The sequence below is a fragment of the Plecotus auritus genome (assembly GCF_963455305.1).
Source record: "Plecotus auritus genome assembly, chromosome: 6".
Classification (NCBI taxonomy): domain Eukaryota; kingdom Metazoa; phylum Chordata; class Mammalia; order Chiroptera; family Vespertilionidae; genus Plecotus; species Plecotus auritus.
Genome location: NC_137773.1, coordinates 148,203,704 through 148,210,195, shown reverse-complemented (window position 1 = coordinate 148,210,195; position 6,492 = coordinate 148,203,704). Strand labels below are relative to the sequence as shown.

Sequence of the window (6,492 nt, the reverse complement as noted above, 5' to 3'; positions counted from 1 at the left end):
CCTCATTGCTTATTTTAAAAGATCTGGAATGAGACCTGACCCACTTTAAGGAGTGAACCTTGATAGGGTAGATATCTAAAATATTGTTTCCATATAAACAAAAAACCAAACCTCTAATTTTTTTTCAGTCAAAGAAATACACATGCCAACAAATAAAAATAAATTAAATTATAACAAAATCAAATAGCACTAAAATATATATGATGAAAAGCAACAAATTTCATCCTAACACTTTCTAAATCTAGGACAATCCCAAAGGACAACCTCTTTTACATGTTTTTGTGTGTGATTACTTTGGTATTTCTAAATATGCCCATATCAATTTTAGACGTAATGACTCCCTGCTATGAAAAATAAGGATTATGCTAATATCTACTCCTCCAACATTTAACATTTGCATTAATTTTAGCTCTTTTGTTGGTTATTTTTGTAACTTTTAAAATATATATATCTATTTTATTGATTTCAGAGAGGAAGGAAGAGGGAGAGAGAGAGATAGAAACATCAATGATGAGAGAGAATCATTGATTGGCTACCTCCTGCATGCCCCACACTGGGGATTGAGCCCAAAATCCAGGCATGTGCCCTGACTGAGAATTGAACCGGGGACCTCCTGGTTCACAGGTTGACACTCAACCACTGAGCCACACTGGCCTGACTCTTTGTAACTTTTAATAATACACTGTGTGCCTGGTCTAATTGTTAAAATTTTCATGGGTGGTGAATCAGGTTGGTACACCAGTGGAAGGGTATGTATTAAATGGTATGGTGTATCAGGTATTTGAGAAATATAGGTAAAATACTATAAGGACAATGAAATTGAGTGATGCCATGGACTGAATTGTGTTCCCCCAGAAATTCCTATATTTAAGTCCTAACCCCCAATGTGATTGTACTTGGAAGTAAGACTTTTAGGAGGTAATTAAGGTTCAATGAAGTCATGAGTATGATCCTTATTTAATAAGGTTGGTAGTCTTATAAGAAAAGGAAGCTATCCCTCTCTTTCCCTCTCCCTCTCCCCTTGAAGGAAAGGCCATAGCAAGAAGCCTGCTGTCCACATACCAGGAAAAGATCCTTTATTGGGAACTGAAGCAGGTAGGCACCTTGATCCCATGCTCCCCAGAACTGTGAGAAATAAATTTCTATTTTTTAAGCTACCTGGTCTAAGGTATTTGGTTATGGCAGTTTGAGCTAAGACAGGTGACTATTCCTAAGGCAGACTGATGCACTGGAAAAAGATAATGAAAATCTGAGAGTGATTAATCACTAATGGAAAGCTAAAGTGAAGACTACATTTGTAGCATACAAAGTGGCTCTCATCTCCTGCAAATGGGAGACTAGAGTAATTTAAAGAACAAATTCAGTCAGAGCAGCTAAGCTCCAAAGATTAAACTTCTAATCAAGACAAATATACTAAGGGCCCTGGTTGGGAAAGAATAAGGTTTGATACACTAGATGAGGATGTTCCCAGAAGTAGCCCACCCTTCCCTATTAAGACTATCCTTTTCCCATTGTTTAGGGATAATGCAGAGACCTCTTCCCATCAAGACCTCTTCCTCTCAAGATTTGCTTTTAGGTTGTCTCCTGTCGAGTAGCCCTGAACTGATATTAAGTCTCAATATGCTGGATATGATAATGGAGGAAAGAAACTATATCCCAAAGGAGCTTTACTATCTAGCCAGCATGAACTGAGAGACTAAGTATAGGATTGATTTTTGAGGGTTCTTGATGAAAAAGAAAGGGTAAACTTAGATTTGGGACTCTCGCAGTACTAAGGATTTAACATCGTAGTAAGAACCTCAAAATTTCATAATTGATGTGGCTGACAGTGGAAGAAAGAATTTAAAGGATCAGGCAGTCCCAGACAGGTGGCCAGTTGGTTGGAGCATCAACTGGTACACCAAAAGGTTGCAGGTTCAATTCCAGGGCAGGGCACATACCTAGGTTGAAGGTTCCATCCCTGATTGGACACATATGGGAGGCAGCCAATCGATGTTTCTCTTTTGCATTGATTTCTCTCTCTCTCTCCTTTTCCCTCTCTCTCTAAAAATTAATAAACATATCCTCGGGTGAGGATTTTAAATAAAAGATTTAAAAGATCAGGCAATCGGTTATGCTGAAGACCATATACTATGTAAAGATGGAAAGCACACCAGATGGTTAGGGTACAGAAGGCCAGGAGGCTACACCATATGTCAAGGACATAAATATATTGTTGTGAAGGACACCAATCTCCTTACGCAGCTCTGTGGTGACTTTCTAGAAGCCAGAGTTCATGATAAAGGAAGTCGTTAAAGAACTAGGTTTACCTATAGTAATAGGGATGGTAGGACCCCAAAATAATAAGAGTCCAGTTGTAGTGTTTAATGGTCAGAAGCCAAGTTGGACAATCACTGTAATATAAAATCAAAGGAGCAGTCAGGTGGAAGTAATCCACAGAGAATTATTGAAGATAATTAATAGAACCTGGTTTTCCTAGGGGAAAAATTGATGGGTAGCCAATGGTGGTACCTTCAGATGAATTAAAAAATGTATAGCCAGGAGACTAAGGCAGTTATCCCAATAAAATCATGATAAACTCCAGTAGAGATCAGGTCCCCAGGACAAAGGAACCTGCAACACCATGGCAAATGTACAAAGTAATGTACAGTCCTTCCCCAAAAGTTGTTCCAGGACTTTTGGACCTAAGGCAATTTACTAAGACAACTGTGTACTGAGAGAATGGGGATACACAAACATTTCAAGGGCTGTTGATCACAGAGTCTGAATTGAGATTGATACTTAGAGACCCAAAATCATGGTCTGCTTGTTAGAGTAGGTGCATATGGAGTCCAGGTAATAAATGAAGTCCTATCTAAGGTCCAACATTAGTCATCCTCACTTCTTGAATATATAATCAGAATAGTTATACTTCATAGTTAGCACAATCACCACATTGGGTCTTTGGCCTATGAAGTAATAGCTATCATAATGGGGAAGGCCTATTGGAAACCTCTGAAACCGCCTCCTCCCCTAGCCAAGACATAAATAAAAAACTGTATTGCTGGGGGAAATGGTGAGAATTAGTGCTCCTCCTAAAGATCTAAAGGATGCAGGAGTGGTGGTGATCCCCATCATACCTCCATTTTATTCAGTAGTGTGGTCCCTGAAAAACACACACACAGCCTGATTCTGGAGAAAGATACAAGATGTGGTGTCTTTGCAAGATCAGCGTAACATAAGTTCGCTGGTATACAACCATTAATCTGACAAGTATGTTCTTTTCCATCTTTCAGAAAAGAGAATGAAAAAACAGTTCTCATTTACATATAATGGCTAACAATATACATTTACATTTCTGCCCCAGGGTTATGTTAATTCTCCAACCCTTTGTTATAACGTCATTTTCATTATACTGGACAGTAAACAAAACTTTTTTATTCTGAAAAGAGATATCATAGATATCTTCTGATGCTGTTAACTATACAAACATCCTTGGAATGAAAGTTCAGAATAAAAGTTGTTGGTGTCTGCTTACAAGATGTGCAGAAACACAAGAGTTGGAAAAATTGTCTCCAACTCGATTCTGCAAGGTTGAGGGTACTGGTCTCCAAAGGGAACATAAGGTTATCAAGGGAACACAGCAAGACTTCAACTGAGCTATAAGCTGTGGCTGGAAACCTAAGCTATTTGTGTTCTTTGAGTCCAGAGACCAGCAGGCAAAAAGGGGAGTCACCATTCTGGCACAGGTTACACAATGGAGCCATGGAAGAATATGTTTGGCATTCAGATGATCTACTTGGACACCTCTTGGTTCACCCTTATCCAATTTTGCTATAAATAAACAAGTGTAGCAATCTCAGCCCAAGAATGGGGTGGCCAGGATGAGGGTCTGCCCTCTGGTAAGCCACTGAGACCAGCAGAGATGATAGCTGAGGGTAAGGGGAATCTAGAATGGTAGAGGAAGAGGGAGATGATGAGTTATCAAGCCCCTGAGACTAGCTGCAATGCCAGGGGTTGTAGTTTATTCCATTAACCTTCATTTGAAAAGTTTCCCACAGAAAAAGAGGCCCACTCCAATCATGTTGCTCCCAGAACAAATATGATGAAGTATATCTGAATAGAACAAGAGGTAGACTATAGTGGGCACTGTGATATGCTGTCCAGATCCCTCTTCAGTGAAGGATTTGTTAGCCCAACTTCTAGGAATAATGTTGGCCCCTTCAAGGATTGCTTCAGCTGCAGAGAGGCATGATCCTTCCCAGGATGGCCCATATCCAGTAACTGATCAGTGCCAGGGTATAAAAAGGCCTGGCCATCTCAGTCTAATTTGGTATGATGCTAAGGGTCCATTCTAGTGTTATAGTGTAAATCAGAAGATGCCTTAATAAGCCAAATTAATTTGGAAGTCTTTTATTTTTACGTTAGCACTAGCGGGCTCAGAGTAGAATGTCTCTGTCAAATTCTGGGCCCCCAAGTGGTGGAAGTCTTCTCTATTTATACCTTTTTCAGCTCTTTGTCTTCCAAATTTGGAATCAGACTTCCGGACCTTCTGAGAAAAAGTCCTGTGTGCTGGGACTGGGCTGTGAGATTATATCTCAAGGCCTGGCCTGGCACCAGCACTGACAACTCTGTCTGGGGCCTAGTTTATGGCCTCTCTGGAATGGGAGTAGTCTTATTTTTCCCTATTATTTAAGCAAGCAAGTGTTTACAGAAGCCAAAATAGCAGGGTTAAAATTTCAAACAGCAGTTTTTACCCAAGATGGAGGTTACTATGCTTCACTAGCACCAGAACTCCTTATGAGGTCAGCCAAGGCTCACTGGGCTTGCATTCCTGTTTAACTTCTCCCTCTGTTCAAGTCTTCCACTTTTCCCTTCCTTCTACAGATATTGATATGAAGGGCATGCCTTAATAAATAGCCTGCCTATTAAAATTTATTTCAGAGTCTGCTTCCTGGAAAACCAAATAGCCATTTATAGTATACTAGAGACCCAGTGCATGAAATTCATACACAGGGAAGGGGGGGTCCCCTCAGCCCAGCCTGCACCCTCTCCAATCCAGGACATCCCTCTCACAATCCGGGACCACTGGCTCCTAACTGCTCACCTGCCTGCCTGCCTGATTGCCCCTAACTGCCCCCCTCCACCGGCCTGGTCGCCCCTCACTGCCTCCCCTGCCGGCCTGGTCGCCCCACACAGCCTGCTGTTCTGTTGTTTGGTCATCCCTCACTAACCCCCCTGTCGGCCTGGTCATAGGCAGCCATCTCATGAGAGTGTGGCAGTCAATTTGCATATTACCTCTTTATTATATAGGATGTACATGTATGTGTATAAATTTGTATAGCCATTCAAAATTCTTTGTTTTCAAAGAATAATCATTGACATGAAAAATATCACAATATAAAAATAGTGAATGGTAGAGATTAATAAAAGATTATACATATAGTTTGATACCAATTTTGACATTATTTTGGGGATTGTTTCTTATCAGCATATATACATGGCTATGTATCCACATACACACACATATACTCATAGTAAAGGGAAAAAATATCAAAATTTTAACAGTGAATATTTGTAAATATTAGAACTGCAGGTCCTTTTAAAAATCCTTTACCTTTTCTAATTTAAAAATACATATATACATGATTATAAAAAAGAAAAGAAAATGACATTGCAAAAGGGTATATGCAAGGGATACTAAACCTTCCTCACATTCCAGACCCCCAGATTCTTCCCCAAGAGAACCATTTTTTTAAAATATATTTTATTGATTTTTTTTTTACAGAGAGAAAGGGAGAGGGAGAGTTAGAAACATCGATAAGAGAGAAACATCAATCAGCTGCCTCCTGCACACCCCCTACTGGGGATGTGCCCGCAACCAAGGTACATGCCCTTGACCGGAATCGAACCTGGGACCCTTGAGTCCGCAGGCCGACGCTCTATCCACTGAGTCAACCCGGTTAGGGCCAGAACCATTTTTACAGATTTTTTTTTTAACCAGAAAATTCATTGTGCAACTAATTATTGAAATCTTTAAGATGAACTGGATGCTCCAAAAGCTGCCCTCTTGGATTTAGGTGTTGTTCCTTTATGGAATCCATGCCTGAACCTGCAGTATACAATTTTTGGATGTTTTGTCGTTTATACTTCCTCTTCCTCTTGGCAGGGTAGCCACACTTGTCACTGGTGGATTTCTGAAGGTGGTAGGCCTTTGAGGCACAGCAGTGGCACAGTCTTGTTGTAGTGCTTTCTGAACCATAACGTTCCCTTCGTCATCTCACTTCTGAGGCTGAGACCAAAAAGAGCCATTTTTACAGATTTTCAATGTCGGATTTCAGAAATATTCTATGACCATATTGGCATAAAGGTATATAATCTCCTTTTTATACTTTTTAAAGTTTTTACACAGATGAGAGAGCATACTATGAACATTGTTCTATATCTTTCTCATCTTTAACAACTAAGCTTGGAAGATACATATATGTATATGTATATATACAGTATATATAT

At 39.9% G+C, this 6,492-nt stretch overlaps 1 pseudogene across 1 annotated transcript; it reads right to left on the bottom strand.

Annotated features, from left to right (window-relative positions):
• Window positions 1-6,015: 6,015 nt before the first annotated feature.
• On the bottom strand, window positions 6,016-6,258 carry LOC308250468 (large ribosomal subunit protein eL37-like; annotated as a pseudogene). Its single transcript has one exon. The product of its transcript is annotated as a large ribosomal subunit protein eL37-like (transcript).
• Window positions 6,259-6,492: the final 234 nt, after the last annotated feature.